This window comes from Schistocerca americana, chromosome X, assembly GCF_021461395.2.
Source record: "Schistocerca americana isolate TAMUIC-IGC-003095 chromosome X, iqSchAmer2.1, whole genome shotgun sequence".
NCBI classification, from domain to species: Eukaryota; Metazoa; Arthropoda; class Insecta; order Orthoptera; family Acrididae; genus Schistocerca; species Schistocerca americana.
Genome location: NC_060130.1, coordinates 594036645 through 594056830, shown reverse-complemented (window position 1 = coordinate 594056830; position 20186 = coordinate 594036645). Strand labels below are relative to the sequence as shown.

General features: G+C 43.2%; 1 protein-coding gene across 1 annotated transcript in view; it reads left to right on the top strand.

Annotated features, from left to right (window-relative positions):
• The first annotated feature begins 1969 nt into the window (after positions 1-1969).
• Positions 1970-20186, top strand: part of LOC124555240 (activator of 90 kDa heat shock protein ATPase homolog 1) — an 87589-nt gene continuing 69372 nt past the window's right edge. The window contains exon 1 of the mRNA XM_047129100.1: positions 1970-2168. The gene's annotated coding sequence lies outside the window, so the exon portion shown is untranslated. The remainder of the gene's footprint in view (positions 2169-20186) is intronic.

Genomic DNA, 20186 nt, shown 5'->3' with positions numbered 1-20186 from the left:
TTGTCAGCGTAAAGGTGAGGATATGTTATTCTGTTTTGCACCTATATTTGTTTGCATGTGATGCTAGAGTAATGACGGGGAATTAGACTAATGTCTCCCAATTGAGACTGTAGGAGAAGTTGGAAGGGGCAGTTCTGACATTCGTCTTACAACCAAGAGAAATCCTCCAAAATCCCTGGCTAGCACTGTTATTGTTTCCACCTATGTATCAGTCCTAGTGTTGGCGTGAACTTATCTGGAGGTTGGACTTCCAACTACTGGTGTATCTTCTATTGCTGTGTTGTACTCACATCAGTGTTTCATCTTCATGGTTTCTGTTGCACAGCCTCATTTGGTGATATCTGTCAGGTTGTGCTCACCAGCGATTCCTGTAGTATCTTGCTGTTCAACATGTATTTATTGCTGTTAACAAATTCAATCGTCTGTATCTCCTGGCTGTTCATGGCTGGTTCGGTGACTCGCTTGCGACTGTCCAATTTGGCTTCTTCAACTACTCCTGTCGTCTGTATGGCAAGGTTTATCATCATGCTCAGGTGGGGTTTTGGTTGGGATGTTTGCATCGCCTGATTGTGCATCACATTGGCCTCGTTCTGGGAGACCATCAAGACTCTGCTGTGCATGCCTGTCTGCACTGCCCTCGCTCCCATTTGTGGCCACCGATGGTAGGCCTCCCACAATAGGAGACTGGTGGCCTCCATCTCAGCATGGAGTGTTATTCTAACGCATGACTCTGCTTCCTCTAGTCCAGTGTCGATGTTGGCACATTGGTCATTGTCTCTGCCTCATCACTGCACCATCTTCTGCAACCACAATGTGCTATTATTCTCTGCCCACTGACAGAGACTGCCTTCTATCTCCACCCCACAGCTGGCTTCCCTCACCATCACTCTCACTGGTAGTGGTGGACTCTGGCTGCACTGGATAGAAGGCTGCTGTGGCTGCACTGGAGAGAAGGCTGTTGCTGGTTCACGTTGCTCATCGCCAAGGACGAAGCAGTGGTCCTCCCATGTCTTAGTCGCCTCCATCGCTTCTTGGTGCTCTCGACCAGTGCCGAGTTCGTCTTCTTTTGTCTCAGTTCACTGGTGATGTTGAGATCTGAGAAGGCATTGCAGCCTCACCAGTTTGCACCCTAAGGGGGTGGAGAAGACTGCTTGAGAACTTGCACTACGCTCTTTCAAGCCGATTGGTGTACAATAGCAGTTTATTTGTTTAATATATTTTGAATTATTGCAATTACTCATATTTTACAAAATTTACGATTACATGTTTTCCAAAATGAATAAAACAAAATTTAAAATCACCTTTAATTTTGACATTTTATGAGAAAAGGAATTTAATTATAGGTTCACATATAACATGTTGCTAGTATTATTCATATTTTACAGGTTACAAACTTCTTAAATTAATATGTTTAAGGTGCCATAATTACTTACATGTTTTAATTGAATCAAATACCTCTACAAATTAAATGAAAGTAAGTGAAAGCAAATTGAGTAATTTAATCGCTTCACTCCTGCTAGAAAGCCTCCATGAGTGGAATGTAACATCAGCAAAAAAACTCTCCCCCCTACCCGCACACAACACCAAATTACTGATACTGTGACAGTGGAGAAGACTGGTTTAACAACTTGATCTTATGATCAGGGATTTATTGAGAATAGCTATATTATGAGGCAGCAACTCAGTACTTACCACAATTGTTTTAATTTTAATTTATAGATCAGTTGTTTTCATAGGAAAAGTGATTTATTGGTACTATTTTATACCTTTTAATTCATAGTCACCCATTACAGATTGCAGTTAGAACATTGATAACAGGCAGCAAGCACAGAAAAGAAATAGTGCAGCTGTCCATTCATGGGAACATTGAAAACATGATGCAGCAACTTCTTACAGGGATAGCAAGTGCCAATACTACTTCACATGATGAAGTTGGCCACATATTTCTCTCCAGTACGAAGATCTTTGGAATTTAAGCTTGTGTTTCCAGAAGTTGCGAGATGCGGGTGTGATTGTTAAATTAGTACTAAAGTCTGAGGGAAGTCAGTAGTTTAGCGAAAATAATTTTTGAAGGAGTTTCGTTGTTTGCTGTACAGACTGTGATATAGATTGTGTCACCATCTAATTCTTAATTTTCGAGGACCCTCTCAGCGTCTACCGGTCACTCGGTATGTAGACGATAGTTCAGAAGTATTCTTATGACCTAACTTTATTTTCCAGACGCAGGAGATGCTTCTTAGATAGTGCTTTAATTGGCAGCAAGGCCGAGAAGAGTGAAAATACGTCTGTGACGTGAAATCAGTAGCTGATGAAACTTTAGAAGCGATAAAATGGAACTAATAGAAATGAGCTGTCAGTTATTCACGATCGTTAAAGATGTAGTGCGTAACTGCGATTCATGTGATCATTTGTGTCTGAAGTGTGGTCTTGATTCTGTGCCTCAACATTTTCTAGGAAATGGTATCACCAGTAGACTATATCGGGACTGTGTTCTTAAAAAATGGTTGTGCTACAGCACGGTGAGCTAATTCTCTAATGCTCGAACGATAACTTCAGGAAATGCGGAAGAGGTCGTAAACATAGTGTTTCGTACATTGGTCTTGCACAAAGCGGTAAAATTAAATTTTGATTGACTTGCAAGAGAGAGTAGCATACGTTGTCTTTGTTGGCGGCACGTAGTTCTTGAATGTGAGAATGAAAGTTTGCGCGGAAAAGTTCTGATTTACATTACTTAAGATCATTTCCATGAAACTAAGTAGGTAATCCTGTTGCCGAGGAGACTCGGGTATACACCTTTGATATGTAAGTTGTGAAATTTAATCCGCAGGTAAAGTTATGAAGTGATACGATGAGCAACTTGGTTGAGCTAAGCCTGTTAAATTTGTTGAAATTATGAGCTTCAAGGCATTTGCTAGTTACATGAGTAATTTCAACTAGTTACTATGGTTAATAAACTTTGGGGTTTAGAGGGATATTAATGAGGATGATCATGATCATAGTCTCTTGCTTTGACTAGAATATATGCTGCATTGATTTTTGTCAAGTTGGTGTGTGATGGAAAAGGGTTAGAACCAGAATTTGTAGGCCTAACTGTGGAATTAAAAGTTTAAGTAAGATCAGTTGGGATATAGAAGGGTTAATGCAGGAACCATGAGAACTGATAAAATAGAATTAAAATTGGGACAAAGATTTTTATTACATATATTGAAGTAACTTAAAAAAAAAAATCAATTTTATACGAAGATGATTGAGGTATGTGCAGTAACATCCTCACATTCTGTTGATAATTTAAACACCACTACAAAGTTCATAAACGATTTCAGCTTCCTCTATATGAAGGGACAATATACTAGCTACAATTAAGGACTTTAGAAAATTAATATTGAGCAGGTGTGTGGTGGATAAAAGAAAATATTTAGTAAATGTAATTTAACCAGTGGCAACACATTTAGGGGGAAAGTAACAGGAAAGATCTGACAGAGAAAATGATTTGGTTAAAGTGTAAGTGAAAGTTTAACGTAAATGATAATAGAAAGGAGGAAGGTTAGAATGAGCTTGAATTGGGAAGGAAATTTGTGTTTTTTTTTTTTTTTGCAAAAGTACCAGTCTGGCATTTGCCATGAATGATTTAAGCAAACCACAGAAAACCTGGATCTGATTGGTCATATAGAGATTTGAACTACCATCCTCTAGAATGAAGAGTCCAGTGTCTAAACAACAGAGCATTCACACTCAGTCATGATATTAGGGATTTTATAGAATATTATCCAGAAGTAAGCAAAACTATTAGGAAATATCTGAGAGGATGCAAGGTGATGCAATGACAGTTTGAAAAGCATGGGAAAAGGGGCAAAACCGAAGATTGCACTAGCCCTACCACATATCAACTTTGACCTATGACATCAGGATGGTGGACACTGCTATTTAAAGTGTGTACAAAATGGGGACTGTGATATCACTAATTACACATGTGAAAAGGACATAAGTAGTACGAAAAACATTTAAACTGCAGAAAAACAATGAAACAAGTGGGACAACTATTGAAATTTGGTGGTTTTGGATGAGGATAAACTAAATATAAGACAATACTAACAATTAAGAAGTACCAACATAAATACTAGCACAATAATAAAGCAAACAAAAATTTGAACAATTGCTGAAACCATAATAAAACAGTTGGTATTGGAAATTTTCCTTGACCTATAGCTCAACCGGAAATTCCTTTGATCTGTGTAGCTCAAACGAAGCAATGTAGGTAACAAACTCTGATACCTACCATTTGCAATCGAACCTAGTTACTGACAGTTAACATCACAACCTAGGAATTCATAAAAATTTTGCATTAACACCAGTTTTGTTATCCAACAAACACAAAGGCATCTACACACATATCATACATAGATGTATCACTATTTAAAAAATCAAACCATAAAATCAATGTATCAAACAAGGTCACCTGACCTGCAAATCTAGGAACAACAAAAATATATCAACAACACAATATCTTGAATATCTGGTCTAAACTTCCTAAACCACGAACCCCTCAGCCCCCATGTGGCCCCCCCCCCCCCCTGCTCCCACACCGTCCTTGGGTAGAATGCCAAATATTATCCTATTATCCTTCTGGCAATGCCAGTGGTCTCTTGGCAGAGTTGCAGCAACTTTGGTAAGTCCTGTATCTTTTCCACAATCTCAACACTTAACAAACTCTGCAGTTAAACCAAATAATCCTAGGAATTTAGATGTGGTAAACATTTTGTCCCCCCACTGCTGCATGCAGGGACCTCTTTATGAAATTAATTAATTATATATATATATATATATATATATATATATATATATATATATATATATATATATATATATATATATATATAACCTCCAACCATAAACTATACACTGCATTAACAATTCCCAACCTATAAACTCCCCATGGCGGCCAACATCAAAATAACTCAATACCTAACTGCCACAAGCTCTTCCAGTATTCTAACAAATAGCACTTGTGGAGTCCATTGAATCACTAATATCACTATGAATCAATTTAGAAACATAAACATCCCCCACTAGGTTGCCGCCCTATCCTCACATGCCACAATCCATTTCAAGTGCACTGTGCCGTCATGATAGCAAATAACACAACCGTTAAGTCTTGGGTCAATGAAGCCAAGTGGTACTGTAAACTTCAGTCAATCCAAGAAAGAATACATACAGAACTTTTTTAGGGTACACCTCATACGTACATAAGATGGCAGATATTGCAGTAAGTATTCATATGTGAACCAGGAATACAGATAGTTAATCATTGATTATGAAGGAAATGCCAGTAGAGGTGTATAAAGCCGTTCAAGGAACAGAGACAGAAAAGTTATCTGGTGATGGCGTTTCAGTAGGGAAGACTAAAGGTAGAGGTAAAGTAATACATAGTCAACTTTCATAATTACACACAGAATTTCTATGTAGGAAGAAAATTCCTCAAAACAGGATCATTGCTTTAACTGTTGTACGTAATGAGAAAGTAAGCAGACAAGGTGTGGATAAAAACTATGTTTACATGTCCCTTCCTCCATAATGTCGAAAATTTTCATTACAATTATTACTAGCCACATAGGAACAGCACTGGATTTTAATCAAACCAAATTTCAGAATTGTAAACACAATTGTGGAATAAGTTAGTGAGTATAAAGTAGAGAATAACTTGTATTAATTGACATTTGTGAAATCATTTGACATGGTTCAGATATGTAATAATATGTATTGAGAAACAAGACATTGGCTCAGTCTGTGTTACTATACTGAAGAACACATGCTCAGTGCTTCAGGTTACACAAATCATTATTATATAGTGGGAAATCCAAAATTGAAAGAGTTTGACAAGGATAGTGGGTTCTTGCATACAGCCATATTGTTGTCAGACAAGAGAAAAAGATTCCTCCCACCCCCAAATTTGCTGCATGTGGCTGGACGCAACCTGGTCTGTGCCTAGACAATTTGTGTTGGATATGTGCTGTTTGAAATGTTTGGGATCTATGTGAATTGCATGAAAGGTTGTTCTACATCGGTGTGGGGACTGGGCTGATTTGGCTTACTTATGTGGGTGGTTGTCTGTCTAGATACCTGGAATAGTGTTACGCAATGATCCATAGTGGTGGGGTTGAAAAGCTAATCATTTGATGGGACATAGCAGGATCTGGTGTGGGCAGACTGCACGGTGGCAGTATCTGGCGGCTGAAAATCGTAAGGTGTTCTATGAAGACACTGAATGCGTTAATTCTCCACATCCAGAATGGGGGGGTGCTTTCTAATTGCTGTTGTTGAACAGTGATTTATTATAGGCTCAAAAATAGTATCTATACTGACTAGAATGTCTCACCCACAGCCAACTCCACCCACAGTTGCCGGCCGGAGTGGCCGAGCGGTTCTAGGCGCTACAGTTTCGAACTGCGTGACCGCTACGGTCGCAGGTTCAAATCCTGCCCCGGGCATGGTTGTGTGTGATGTCCTTAGGTTAGTTAGGTTTAAGTAGTTCTAAGTTCTAGGGGACTGATGACCTCAGCAGTTAAGTCCCATAGTGCTCAGAGCCATTTGAACCACCCACAGTTGGATGTTTTTTGAAAGTCTGGTATGTTTGGTTTGCTCTTTGACTGGGAGGGGTATGGCAACTGCAGGTGCTGAATTTCATTGTTGTTGCAAAATTCTATGAAATGTTAATGTGAATTGTGATATGTTGTTTTTGGCAGTGACATTTTAAGTTCATCGGTGGTGAGTGTTAGTCAACTAAATCTACCAATAATGCATGTTGGCTTTGTCCTATGATGTGATGTTGTGCTATGTGAAGAGTATAGAAATCAGAAAAAAAATTATTTTGCATTTGTATAATTTTTAGAATGTAGGTTTAGAATGTAGGTCGTGGTGGCAGTGTGAACTGTAATGTAGCTTGAGATATAGGTTAGGTTGAAATGTGACAGTTTGGGTTGGTAAAGCCAGTGAATGTGAATACAAAATCTTGGGTATGGTGACAGGCTGAATTGCAGTGTAACCTGAGGCCTTTGTTTAGTTGAAAAGTGGTAAATTTGGTTGTTAGTTAGTATGTGGTGGTATTGAGGGCTTCAAATTTGTTGGCCTGGATAACTTGTGTTGCTTAGCTGTGTATAGTTGTAAATAGTGTACCATTTCTTATTAATATATGTCCTAAAGGTAGCACATGACCTTGAATTTAATTTGCAGTGTAAACCTAAATTCAGCAGAAACAGGATTATATGTCACTAGGTTTTGTAAATGCTCTTGAGAGTTTTCGTGTAACTACTATATCATAAAGGTAGTTCGCACAAGTAGGAATTTATTTTTCTATGAGTCATGACTATTGACCCACAATCTCTTATACAGGGTGCCTCAAAAGAAAGTTTAGGCTATATTGGATGTGGGGAAAAAAAGTTTATTATTGATGTGTAAAGTTTAGAAATTTGCTACTTAAAAAGTAATTTAAATGCAATGTAGCACAGCTGTGGCACTCACTTAAAAGAAGAAAATTTTGGATGATGGCTCAGCATGCCATGGATATTTTCTTTCAAGCCCTCAGGGTTCAGTATTCATTTGTTAGGTACAGGTTTGGTGACCCTGGGGTTCCTGAGCTGGGAACTGGAAAGCGCTGCCAGTCCTATCACCATAGGTTCTTAGCACGCCTCAGTGACCATTGTGCAGTGTGGCGGTGAAATGTTGTGTGTCACCTTGGTGTGACTGCCCAGATTGCGAGGATGGTAAAAACCTCTACAAAAAACCTTAATCTCAAGGTGTGCTGTGCGCTCATGAGATGCATGGCTGTTGAGATTGAACAGTTATTAGTGGGCAACCTCTGGGGAACCTGCCACAGCTTAGTTGTATAAGGCTTACCTAGGCATGTGCGACTATGTCTAGGTGGAGTAGCTCTGTGTAGCTGCTCGTGGGACCAGCATGGGTCTGTAGAAACCTTGTCTTCCTCCTCCCAGTGGAAAGTGTGGGCGGCTGGTAGGTTCCAACACCTAATCAAACAAGAGGGCGCGTGTAGCCAGTGCTCTAGACTTGGGCATTACATAGACTGTGTCATTGCTGAGTAATAGACCACACGCTGGTGGCCAGAACGTGTTTCTTGTAATTAAACAAAAAGAGGGGAGCTTTGAGAAAGTTTCACCATTTAACATACAAAAAGATTTAGACGAAATCACTGGAAGTTTTAAATCTGCCAAGTGCTTGTGAAACGAGACGTTATTGATAGAAACATCCAATTCCCAACAAGTGAAGAACATCCAGAAAGCTCAGTGCCTCGGGAAGTATGCAACAGAAAGTGAACTGCACAACAGCTTGAATTGTCGCAAAGGTGCTGTGACTTAAACGGATCTGGTTGATATTCCCTGAGAAGAACTGAAAGCTGAGTGGTCCCAGGAAGACATTGTTGATGTACAGAACATAGTGAAACAGGTTGATGGCAATCTCATGAAATCACTTGTTTATACGGACTTACAGCAGTGCAAAACTTTCAGAGCATGTAAAAGCTGGTTTCTTCTACCTCAGTGTGTGGTCTTACGCGTAGGGACTCAGTTGTTCTCTGCCGTCTCTGAATTGGACATACGCAGTTGACCCACAGCTATCTCCTTCACCGTGAGAACCCGCCCAAGTGTCGCTGTGAGGCAGGGCTGACAGTGGTCCATCTTCAGATGGACTGCCCCCTTTTAGCCCCCTTGCGGCAGTCCTTTAATTTACCAGCTGCACTTCCTTTAATTCTAGGTGACGATGCCTCTATGGCTGACTCAGTTTTACGTTTTATCTGTGCAGCTGGGTTTTATCACTCACTCTAGTGTGGGCACTCTCACGTGATTTCTCAGGCTGCACCCACTCCAGCGACTTTTGTGACGTGGATACCAAAATAGTGTCTTTTTTATGGTAACAAGTTGTGTTGGTACCTCTATCAACGCTTTCCAGCTGGAGGTTATTTATTTGTAGTTGAATGGTTGGCCTATTACAACCACTGTAATCTGTTTTACTCTAGTCAATTATTTGCTCTGCTCCTTTTAAGTGTCCTCTATTTTGTGTGATTGCGGTGTTCATTTTAGCTCTGTACCCCTTGGTGTTCACTCCCTCTGGGTGCAGAGGTTACGCTTTTACTGTATAGGCCTTTTACAAGTATTGTCTGTTTGGAACAGGGGACTGATGACCTCAACGTTTAGCCCCCATCAAACCCCAAAACCAACCAACCAATGTGTGGTTTTGTTTTCTTAACCCAATCCGCTGTTTTACATGACAGTGCTTTGGGCACACATCCTCAGGTTGTAAAGGAGCAGCCAGTTGTGCCAAATGTGGTAAGATCGCTCATGAAGGTGTTGGTTGTTCATCTCCTCCAAAGCGTGTAAACGGTCTAGAGTAGGGACTGCAATGCCTTCCTTGAAGAAAGCAAGATAAGAGATCAAAACAACTAAGCACATATGTTATGATGAGGCCAAAAAGATCTATAAGCCCCCCCCCCCCCCCCCCCAAAGTTTGCCACCTCCTTTGTGTCTGCTCTTAAACAACCACTTCACAATACCAATGCTGCTACCCAAATGAAGGTTGATAGTGTCAACCCTAGCACCTGCTTGTGCCAGTGCACTTGGGCCGCTGCAGTTCCAAAGCCTAGACTTCCTCCCAAAACATCAGACAAGTTTGCTGTCACTGACATAGTGGAGCTTTCTGCTCCTCCAAAGTTTGTCTGGTCCACTGTCCAGTGGTGCTGCTATCACTGCTGTAGTTTCAGCTCCAAAGTCTACCCAGAGCAAAAAGCTGAAGGCCAAGCATCCCCTGCAGACAGTTGGGAAGCTGTGAGATGATGATGATATCATACTATCCGATGTCTTTCATGATGACTCTGAGGTAGAACTAATAGACCTTGATGTCGGACTGGGGCAATCGTCTTGCTCAAAGACTGAGGCCCCAGCCATTACAGACTCACCTCCCTGATAGAAAGATGGGCTGAAAGTGTAACCCCTGTGATAGATGGCTCCTGTATTGCAGCGGAACATTAACAGGTTCAGGACACACATGTAGGAACTGAAACTGCTAGTGCAGGAGCTCCCTGTGTCTGTGTTTACAAGAAACACATTTTCAAGCCACTGTCACACCTGTGCTATGTGGCTATACCCTCCACTGAAAGGATGTAGGCCCGAGGTATCCTACCTGTCATAAGAGGCGACTAAAAGGAGTCTCGCACTTTTCGGCCCTATAAATTCAGGTAGCATTTTATGGCTTGACCTGCCACTTACAAATTCTACAGAATTACCGGCCTTTTGGGGAAGGACACCTTGTGTGGTGCATGAGTTACCCATAGTGCTCTTAGATTTGATCTCCTGAGTCTCTTGTCATGGCTTTGCATCTCCACCTGCAGTTCAACTACTTGGCCGAGGGCACTTTTTCGGGGTATGTCATCTTCTTCCATTGTCTCCTGTCCTCTTTTGTCCCCATGACAGTATTGGTATTGCCCCTATGACCGTATTGGATTTTTCTGTGCCCAATATCCAGCACTGTAGCCAGTCCGTTGTGGTGGGGCCGTCATGTACCCGTTTGGTGGTAGCCCCCCTGACAACACAGGGATCACACTGCTGATGCCTGAGCTGTGAACTCCCCACGTATGCCAAGGAGTAGATGCCTGTCTCCCTCATGCATGAGGTCTCCCAGCAATGCCCATCGTGCAAGGTGACCTTTGCTGTGGCTGGGTGGCACCCGTGGGGAGAGCCCCTGATCGGAGTGGGTGGCATCAGGGCGTATGACCCACAATGAAGTGGACTAAGTCATCTCTTGCTGGTGACCGTACGGCACCAGCAGTCTCTAAGAAGGGCAAGATAGTGTACAATGCTGACTGATGTGGCCCTAAATAGTTTCCCTCCCTCGCTACGCCATGGGGGGCACAGAGGGCTACAGAAAGAAGAGAGCCATATTCGCCTCCGTATGTAGTCTGTAGCAGAATGGATGGGGACTCCGTTCTATCTATGAAGCATCAATTTTTTGTTGAACATATTGAGGATAAGTTTGGGGAAGTGACTGAGCTGTCAAAGATGAGAAGCAGTGCAGTCTTGATTCAGACAGCATCCCCAGCCCAATCCCGGGCGTCACTCGCTTGTGACTGGCTAGGTGATATTTCTGTTTCTATCACTCCCCATAAAAACTTCAACATTGTCCAGGGGATTATTTTCCATCGCGACTTCCTCTTGCAGTCTGATGATGAGCTCCGCGCTAATCTAGAACGGTGGGGTATTTATTTCATCCTGCGTGTTTACAGGGGACCCAAAGACAACAGGGTTGCTACTGGTGCCTTCATCTTGGCCTTTGAGGTTGATCCATTGCCTGAAAAGGTCAAGGTGATGGTTTACCGTTGTGTGGTTAATCCATATGTCCCTCCCCTTATGCGGTGCTGGAAATTTGGGCACATGTCTTCCCGCTGCACTTCCAATGCCACATGTCAAGACAGCGGACGTCCACTGCATCCAGATACTCCCTGTGCACCTCCTCCCACTTGTATCAGCTGCCGGGGAGCAGCACTCCCCCTGCTCACCGGACTGCACGGTACTCCAAAAGGATAGGAAAATCGTGGAGTAAAAGACCCTGGACCGGGTGACTTACCAAGATGCTAAGCTTAAATTTGAACGATTACACCCCGTGCAGTTGACGTCCACATATGCTGCATCTACATTACCATCGCCATCAGAAGTACCAGTCTTACCACTCTCTGTGCCATGAACAGTGGACCCTCCGGGCCTCCAGAATACATCTGCCCCTTTGGTAGTAGGGGGAAAATCTCCTTCCGTTGCTCCCATAGTACCTACTTCGGGAGCAAGCGCAGCCCCCCCCCCCCCCCCCCCCTGCCCCACAAACATGGGGGACATCGGTCCCCTCCCCCCAGCCAGAGAAGCAACAGCCTCCTCCAGCTCATCTCATGTGGAAGGGGTCCCTTGAGACCCACTCTCTCAAGATCTCCACTAATGTTACAGCGGACACTCCCCAGTGGCTAAAGGAGCCGAAAGCTGCTGGACGAAGAGCTTCAGTCTTCCTCCGTGCCTGAAGCTACTTCAGGGAACAAGCCCCTAAAGAGAAGTGAGAGGGCAAGCAAACAAAGAAGGTCTGCTAAGAAAAAGGACCCTCCGGTGGCCCCATCACACCACTTCCTACCAATTCTGCACCGCGGATGAGGTGGAGAGCTCGGCATCCCCCAAGGACGTGGATCTCACTGATGTTTCATTCACAATAGGAATGGATACAAATACTCAGTCGGTAGCAGCAGGTGACCCTGAGGTGTAATCTGCCTCCTTACATGCTTCATGCCTTCGCAGCTTCACAATAACATCATCCTCCAGTGGAATTGCTGCAGTTTTTTCCACCACCTGGCTGAGCTACAGCAACTGATAAGCTTTCCACGTGCTTTCTGTATTGCCCTCCAGGAAACCTGGTTCCTGGCAATGCGGACCCCTGTCCTTTGCAGCTGAAGGGGATATTACAAGAACCGTAGTGACTATAATACTGTGTCAGGTGGAGTTTGTGTCTCTTCTGAACTCAGTATACAGTGAACCTGTGCTGCTTCAAACCCCTCTTGAAGCTGTGGCTGTCAGGATAAGAATGGCACAGGATATAACTGTCTGCAACGTATATCGTCCTCCAGATGGTGCAGTATCCCTGAACACATTGGCTGCACTGATTCAACAACACTCTAAACATTTCCTACTTTTAGGAGATTTTAATACCCATAACCCCTTGTGGGGTGGCACTGCTTACTGGCTGAGGTGGAGATGTCGAAGCTTTCCTGTCTCAACTCGACCTCTGCCTCTTAAATACTGGGGACACCACACATTTCAGTGTGGCTCATGGAACTTGGCCATTGATTTATCCCTCTGCTGCCCAGGACTTCTCCCATCTGTCCACTGGAGATCCCACGATGACTTGTGTGGTAGTGACCACTTTCCCATCTTCCTATCACTCCCCCAGCGCTATTACACTGGACGTCAACCAAGATGGGCTGTAAACAAGGCAGACTGGGAAGATTTCAATTCTGCTGTCACCATTGAATCTCCTGCACATGGTACCATCTATGTGGCAGTTGAGCAGGTCACTAGAACGATCATTTCTGTGGCAGAAAACACGATCTGTTGTTCTGTAGGGTGCCCCCCCCCCCCCCCCCCTGGCGAAAATCAGTACCTTGGTGGTCAGTGGAAATCGCTGAGGCCATTAAAGAGCGTTGGCGAGCTCTACAGTGACAAAAGTGGCACTCTTCCCTAGAGCACCTAATAGCTTTTAAACGGCTCCATGCCCGCATTCACCAGCTTATAAAAAGACAGAAACAGGGGTGTTGGGAGGGGAACCTCTCGACCATTGGGTGCCATATGTCACTTTCCCAAGTCTGGACGAAGATCAGACAGGTTTGTGGGTACCAGACCCTGACAGGTGTTACTGGCCTTAACATCAATGGTGTGTTACCTACCAACGCAAACTCAATTTCAGAGCACTTTGCTGAGCACTGTGCTTCAGCCTCTGTGTCAGAGAATTATTCCCCAGCATTTTGCACCCTCAAATGGCGGATGGAAAGGAAAGCCCTTTCGTTCAGTGTACGTCACAGTGAACCCTATAATGCTCCATTTACAGAGTGGGAACTCCTCAGTGTCCTTGTACATTGCCTTGACACAGCTTCTGGGCCAGGTCGGATCCACAGTCAGATAATTAAACATCTCTCTTCTGACTACAAGCGACATCTCATCTTCAACCGGGTCTGGTGCAATGGCGTCTTGCCATCTCAGTGGCAGGAGAGCATAATCATCCCAGTGTTAAAACCCAGTAAAAACCTGCTAGATGTGGATAGCTATTGGCTCATCAGCCTCACCAATGTTCTTTGTAAGCTGTTAGGACGTATGGTAAGCTGGCAGTTGTGTTGGGTCTTGGAGTCACATGGCCTACTGGCTCCATGTCAGGGCGGCTTCCGCCAGGGGCACTCTAATAATCTTGTGTCTCTCGAGTCTGCCATCCGAACAGCCTTTTCCAGATGCCAGCACCTTGTTGCTGTCTTTTTGTTTATCTACACAAAACGTATGACACCACCTGGCGACACCATATCCTTGCCACATAATACGGGTGGGGTCTCAGAGGCCTGCTCCCGATTTTTATCCAGAATTTCCTGTCGCTCTGTACTTTCCATGTCCAAGTTGGTGCCTCCCATAGTTCCTCCTCATATCCAAGAGAATGGGGTCCCGCAGGGCTCTGTATTGAGTTTACCTCTTTTTTTTTAGTGGCCATTAACGGACTAGCAGCAGCTGTCGGGTCGTTGGTCTCACCTTCTCTGTATGCAGACGACTTCTGCATTTCGTACTGCTCCTCCAGTACTGGTGTTGGTGAGCGGCACCTACAGGGAGCTATCCACAAGGCGCAGTCATGGGCTCTAGCCCACAGCTTCCAGTTTTATACTGCGAAGTCATGTGTCGTGCACTTCAGTTGGCGTTGTACCGTTCATCCGGAAACTTAACTTTATCTTCATGACAATCCACTCACTGTAGTGGAGACATATTCTTAGGACTGGTTTTAGACACCCATTTCACATGGCTTCCTCATCTTCATCAGCTGAAGCAGAAGTGCTGGCAGAACCTCAATGCTCTCCGCTGCCTGAGCAAAACCAACTGGGGTGCAGATCGCTCTACACTGCTGCAGCTCTACGGAGCCCTTGTTCAATCCCGCCTTGACTGTGGGAGTCTGGTTTATGGTTCGGCGGTGCCGTCAGTGTTGCATTTACTCGACGCAATGCACCACTGTGGAGTTAGACTGGTAACAGGAGCTTTTGGAACAAGTCCAGTGACCAGCGTCATGGTGGAGGCCGGTGTAGCGCTACTTTATGGTAGCACAGGAAAGGTTCAGTTAATGAAAGGACTAGGTGACAATTCTCAAACATGATTGACTTTGTTACAATATAACTCTCTGAGAAAGTTTCGTTCCTTGGTACTGATTAAAAAAAAAAAACCACAGAGCATAAAATTTTAAGTCAAAGCTTCTCATAAAAACATTACTCTAATTGAATATAGAAATATCTAAAACAAAGTTAAGCTGACAAGTAATTGGCTTTAGAGGTAACTTCTGCAATAGTTCAACACAGGAGCATTAAACAAACTCGTGGTTTTAAAACTATGCCACCACTCACTTAGCTACAAATGCATCAAGAGATAATGGTTTTAATTGGAGGCGCATACTTAAAGCAGGATTACACAGCTTTCTTTTCATTACGCATAAACTGCTGCTTTTACTCTCGAACAATCAACAGGCCCAGCTCGCCTGTCTCCTCAGGCAGGTCATTGTACACATGGGAGAGAACACAAAGTAACAAGACAAGCTTCTAAAACACACAAACAAATGGTTTAATTCAACAAGCCTCAAAAAACATGTTCATATACGTGCTTCAGGGAATACAGGCCAAACAATAATGACAATTTAAACTATGGCCTGGAAAACTTCAAGAAACCAATTGGTCCAGTAAATAAAATTAATTATTTTTTTTTTTTTTTTAATCACACTTGATAAACCATGAAAACACGGGCATTTCACTACTAAGGAAATAGTTCAGGACTGGCAGTTAGCAATACCTATAGCCCAGATTGAAGTAGCTGATGAGAATTTCGAATGAGGGAACAAGAGGCAGCAATACATTAAATAATGTTGTTAGCACAGTTAATAGGCTGAAATTTTGCTCAAAAATGATCCATGGTTCCTATACCGTTGTGAGCAGAAACAAGGCTGTCCACTCAGTCCCGTCAACCAATCGTCAGAATCACCAACGCCACTACCAATAACCTCAGTTCTACGCGTTGCTAGCTTATACTGCCATCCAGTGTGCTTCCAAACACACCTCGCAGTTGCTCCGTGTTCACACTCTATTCATGTGCCTCGCCTCGGGCTCGTGCTATATAGGCAAACTTTATGCCAGGTGAGATCGATAATGGCTATGTCGATGTGCACACATCAACCTCCCATCTTAAGGTAAAGCTCCCCCAAGTTTGCGCACCTAAAGTTAGTGCAGTTGGGTGTGAAATTCCCTGTGTGTCTTCAGACCCCTCACCAGGAAGTTGACCAGACTGAGTACTCTTAATTACTTCACATGGGCCAATGAACCTGGGTGTTAATTTACCTACTGCCTCATTATTGCAGTGTCTCTGCCCCCATAAATCTTTTTACAAAAATCCGGTCGCCCAGCCCAACTGACATTGCACGCCTTTCCCTATTATACGCCTCTTCTCAGCGGTGTGCCAAAATTATATTTCCTTTTTGCTGCCTCCCGTCTAACCCATAGCTCGTGAGGGTCCACATGCTCTGGCAGAATGTCCTTTATGGACCAAAGATTGCTCAAGCGGTTTTGTAACTTAATAGTAGCTTCACAGGAGTAGTCCCGTGGCTCTCTTGTTGAGTGGTGTTCAAAGCCAGACTCAGCCAATTCAATGACTGGTCCCACTTAATCGGAGCACTAGAGTGGTAAATTATAAATGCAGATTTTAAATTGCAGTTAATCTGCACTGCGAAAGAAGGTTGTGGGTAATATGGAGTAGTCTTCACATGGCGAATACCTTGCACAAAACAGAACCTACAGAATTGCGGAGAACTAAATGCCGGCGCATTGTCACTCACCAAACCACAAGGTGGACACAAAATTTGTGGTAATTGATGATAAATGCCGGGTACTCACATCTGTGGTGGTACTTCTGCTCGGAATGAGCCAGACAAATCTGGTAAGAGCATCCACTACTACAAAAATAAACCTGTTCCCATTCTTAATGTGTGCAAGTGGCCTGACATAATCAGTGAAAAGCTTTTGAAAAGGTTGAAATTCCCTAGTGGATTGCAAGAATCCCTTACGCATGCCCACATCCGGCTTCCTGTGTTGGCAATCTCCACGACCACTGACTAACTTTCGAATTTTGATATCCCTTTCCAAGTAAGATGTTCTTTAGTTTTTGTGAGTGTTTTCTTGCCACCTAAACGTCCACCATATACAGATTGATAGTAGTATTTAAATACGACTGGTACCACTCCCTTCAGCAGACAAATTCTTACCTTCTGGTCTCGTTGCTCTTGATAACAAAGTACTCCTTTCTGTATTGAATAACCGTCTAACAAATGCCCATTTTGCAACTCCTCTCAAACCACGGCTAACTCGGGATCACTTTCTTGCTCTTCCTTAAGGTTACTAAACAAGGCTGGGATCTCGGTTAGTACTACCCCCACCACTTGAGGTTCCGGCACCTCTGCAAAATCTGCAGGTAATGATGCCTGAAAAACTTATTTGTGGAAATCTTCTCTGTCTTGCTCAAACATGCGGCTAAGTGCACCAGCAACCAGATTTTGCGACCCTCGAATGTCACCACATCAAACTGGAAGGCTGAAATCCTAATATCCCAGTGTGCTATTCTACCTGTTTTTCGTGGGCGTGCTAAAACCCAACTCAGTGCTTGATTATCAGTCTCAAGCTGAAATCACCGATGCTCAAGATAGAATTTGAATTTCTTAGTAGCAAACAACACGGCTAATGCTTCTAACTCATAAACAGAGTAATTGCGTTCAGGACCTGAAAGTGCCCTTGAAGCAAATGCTATTGGTCTGCGTTCGTATTCCTGCTGTTGCAACAAAACTGCAGCAATGCCGGCATTTGATGCATCGGTCTGCACAATAAATGGCAAATTAGCCGGGAATTCCTAATACTGGCGCATTGCTAAGAGATCTTTTAAGCACCTCAAAGGCAGCGTGCTGGCTATCACCCCAGTCAAATGTATCCCCTTTCTTTCTCAACTGATTAAGAGGAGCGGCCAACCCAGCAAAATTTTGCACAAATTGACAAAAGAAATTGCACATTCCAATATATTGGGCAACTTCCTTCTTATTACAGGGTGCTGGGAACTTGTGAATAGCACTGGTTCTTCATTGATCAACCCTCATGCCCTTTTCAGGCACAATGTGTCCCAGAAAGGAAAGTTCACTTTTAGCTAGCGTGACTTTGCCTGGTTTCACCTTAAGACCTGCTTCCTTTAACCGTGTGACCACTTGTTTCAGATGTTCAATATGCTCCTCAAAATTCTTGCTATAGACTACCACATCATCAAGGTAAGTGAGCACAAATTTGAATTTAAACTCGCCAAATACACAGTCTAAAAGGCAGGACAGGACTGCCGCCCCAGTAGCCAACCCAAATGGTACATGGTTGAATTCATACAAATTATAATCAGTACAGAAAGCTGTTAATGGTTTAGATTCCTCATCCAGGGGGATCTGATAGTAGGCTTGATTTAAATCTAACACGGAAAACACATGTGCACTTGCAAACCACATAAAACTAGTGTGTAAATCGGGGAGGGGCACAGGTTCTAATACCACTTTCTGGTTAAGAAAATGGTGGTCTATGACCGGCCTAAACCCCGCACCGTTAGGCTTTGGTACAAAAAAAATTGGAGAAGCATAAGGTGAAACTGATTGTTTAATAACACCATCCTCCAACAACTTGCTTACGATCTTACCTAATTCCTTCATCTTGGGTGGAGAGAGCCGATAAGGCAATTGTCTAACTGGCTTAGTATCACGCACCCTTATCTTACAGGACACCTCATGTGTTACCCCTAACTTTTCTGAAAAGACGTCCAGGAACTGGTTAAGAATGTCTTAACAGTTTCCAGGCCTGATTGCGAGACAAATGTCTAATGTCTTTATGGTCACACAACTGTAATTTTTCTGCAGGATGGAATTAAAAACACCTCTTTCCGTGCATAGTCTAAAACACAACCAGTTCGTACAAGAAAATCATATGCCAGCAATACGGGTATTGTCATGCCATGAATAATCGAAAATTGCCAAGGCCAAGTAAACACACCTATCCTGAGTTTACACTTTATGCAACCTACAACATCTAATTTTTTATTAGCCACGGACCGACACTCACTTTCTGTTACTTGTAAGACAGGTAAACCTGCACAAACTCTATTATTAATATACCATTTGTAATTGATTAACTATACACTAATTCCTTAAGCAAGCAAATTAAACACAGGTTAAGAACCCACCAATACCCAGGCAAGAGGTATCGACCGCACATACTTTACGACAACCCCAAGGCGGTCCCCCTGAATTTTCTTCTGGTGTCAGCTGTTTATAGAATGCTCATGTGGTTTGGGACAGCCATGCACAAAATGCATTGTACTACCACATCTAAAGCACCACGGGCCATGACCTTGACGCCCTGTAAAATTGGCCTGGAACTCGGCACATTTGTTTTCTTCTTAGAGCATCTGCTCATTCTCAAGTTTTCCATCACAATACTTCAAATAGTCTACTCCGACCACCAATGTCTCTAACTCAGAAAACAATTGCGGTCTTTCTAAAAATACTGTCAGAAACTGAGCTTGTGGGCATGTACATTCCACGATGCTACCCATGGCTTCTACTTCAGATATTTTGATACACAAGGCTACCATAGCCATTCTTCCTCTTTCTACATAATGGGATAATGTCTCATCATTGGCCTAAACCCGATAAAAATAATCATAAAGATCCTTACGCCTTCACTCGCCCAAACATTCTCTTAAAATCTTCTGCTGGAGACAAGTCAAGGAGCCACCTCTGCTTAGCACATCAATTATCAATCGACTCAGCTGGCCTGTGGCTCGTGGAAAAATTATCTGACATATCAATTCTTCCTGGATCTGCAATACACAAGCCTGGTTCTGTAATTTGACAACTAACCACGGAAGCTCTTTAACATGATTCACATCTCTGACAACCTACGCACTCCTTGAAGAAGTAGTAGTAGTAGTAGTAGTAGTAGTAGTAGTAGTAGTCTGGTTCTGTAATTTAACAACTAACCACGGAAGTTCTTTAACATGATTCACATCTTTGACAACCTACGCACTCCTTGAAGTAGTAGTAGTAGTAGTAGTAGTAGTAACAAAGGGTTCGGAAGTTTACTAAATTGTTCAGATTTAGGGGTTTGAACAGGCACAGGTTCACTACAGACAGAGTTTAGGACATAAATGCAAACCACTGTGGTGTTCACCTAGCGACAGGAGCTTGTTGAAAGAGTCCGGTGACCAGAGTTCTGGTGGAGGCAAGAGTCCCTGCATTGCGGATCCGACGTGCACAACTGCTCGCCAGTTAAGTTGCACACATTCGTAGTTCTCCTGCACATC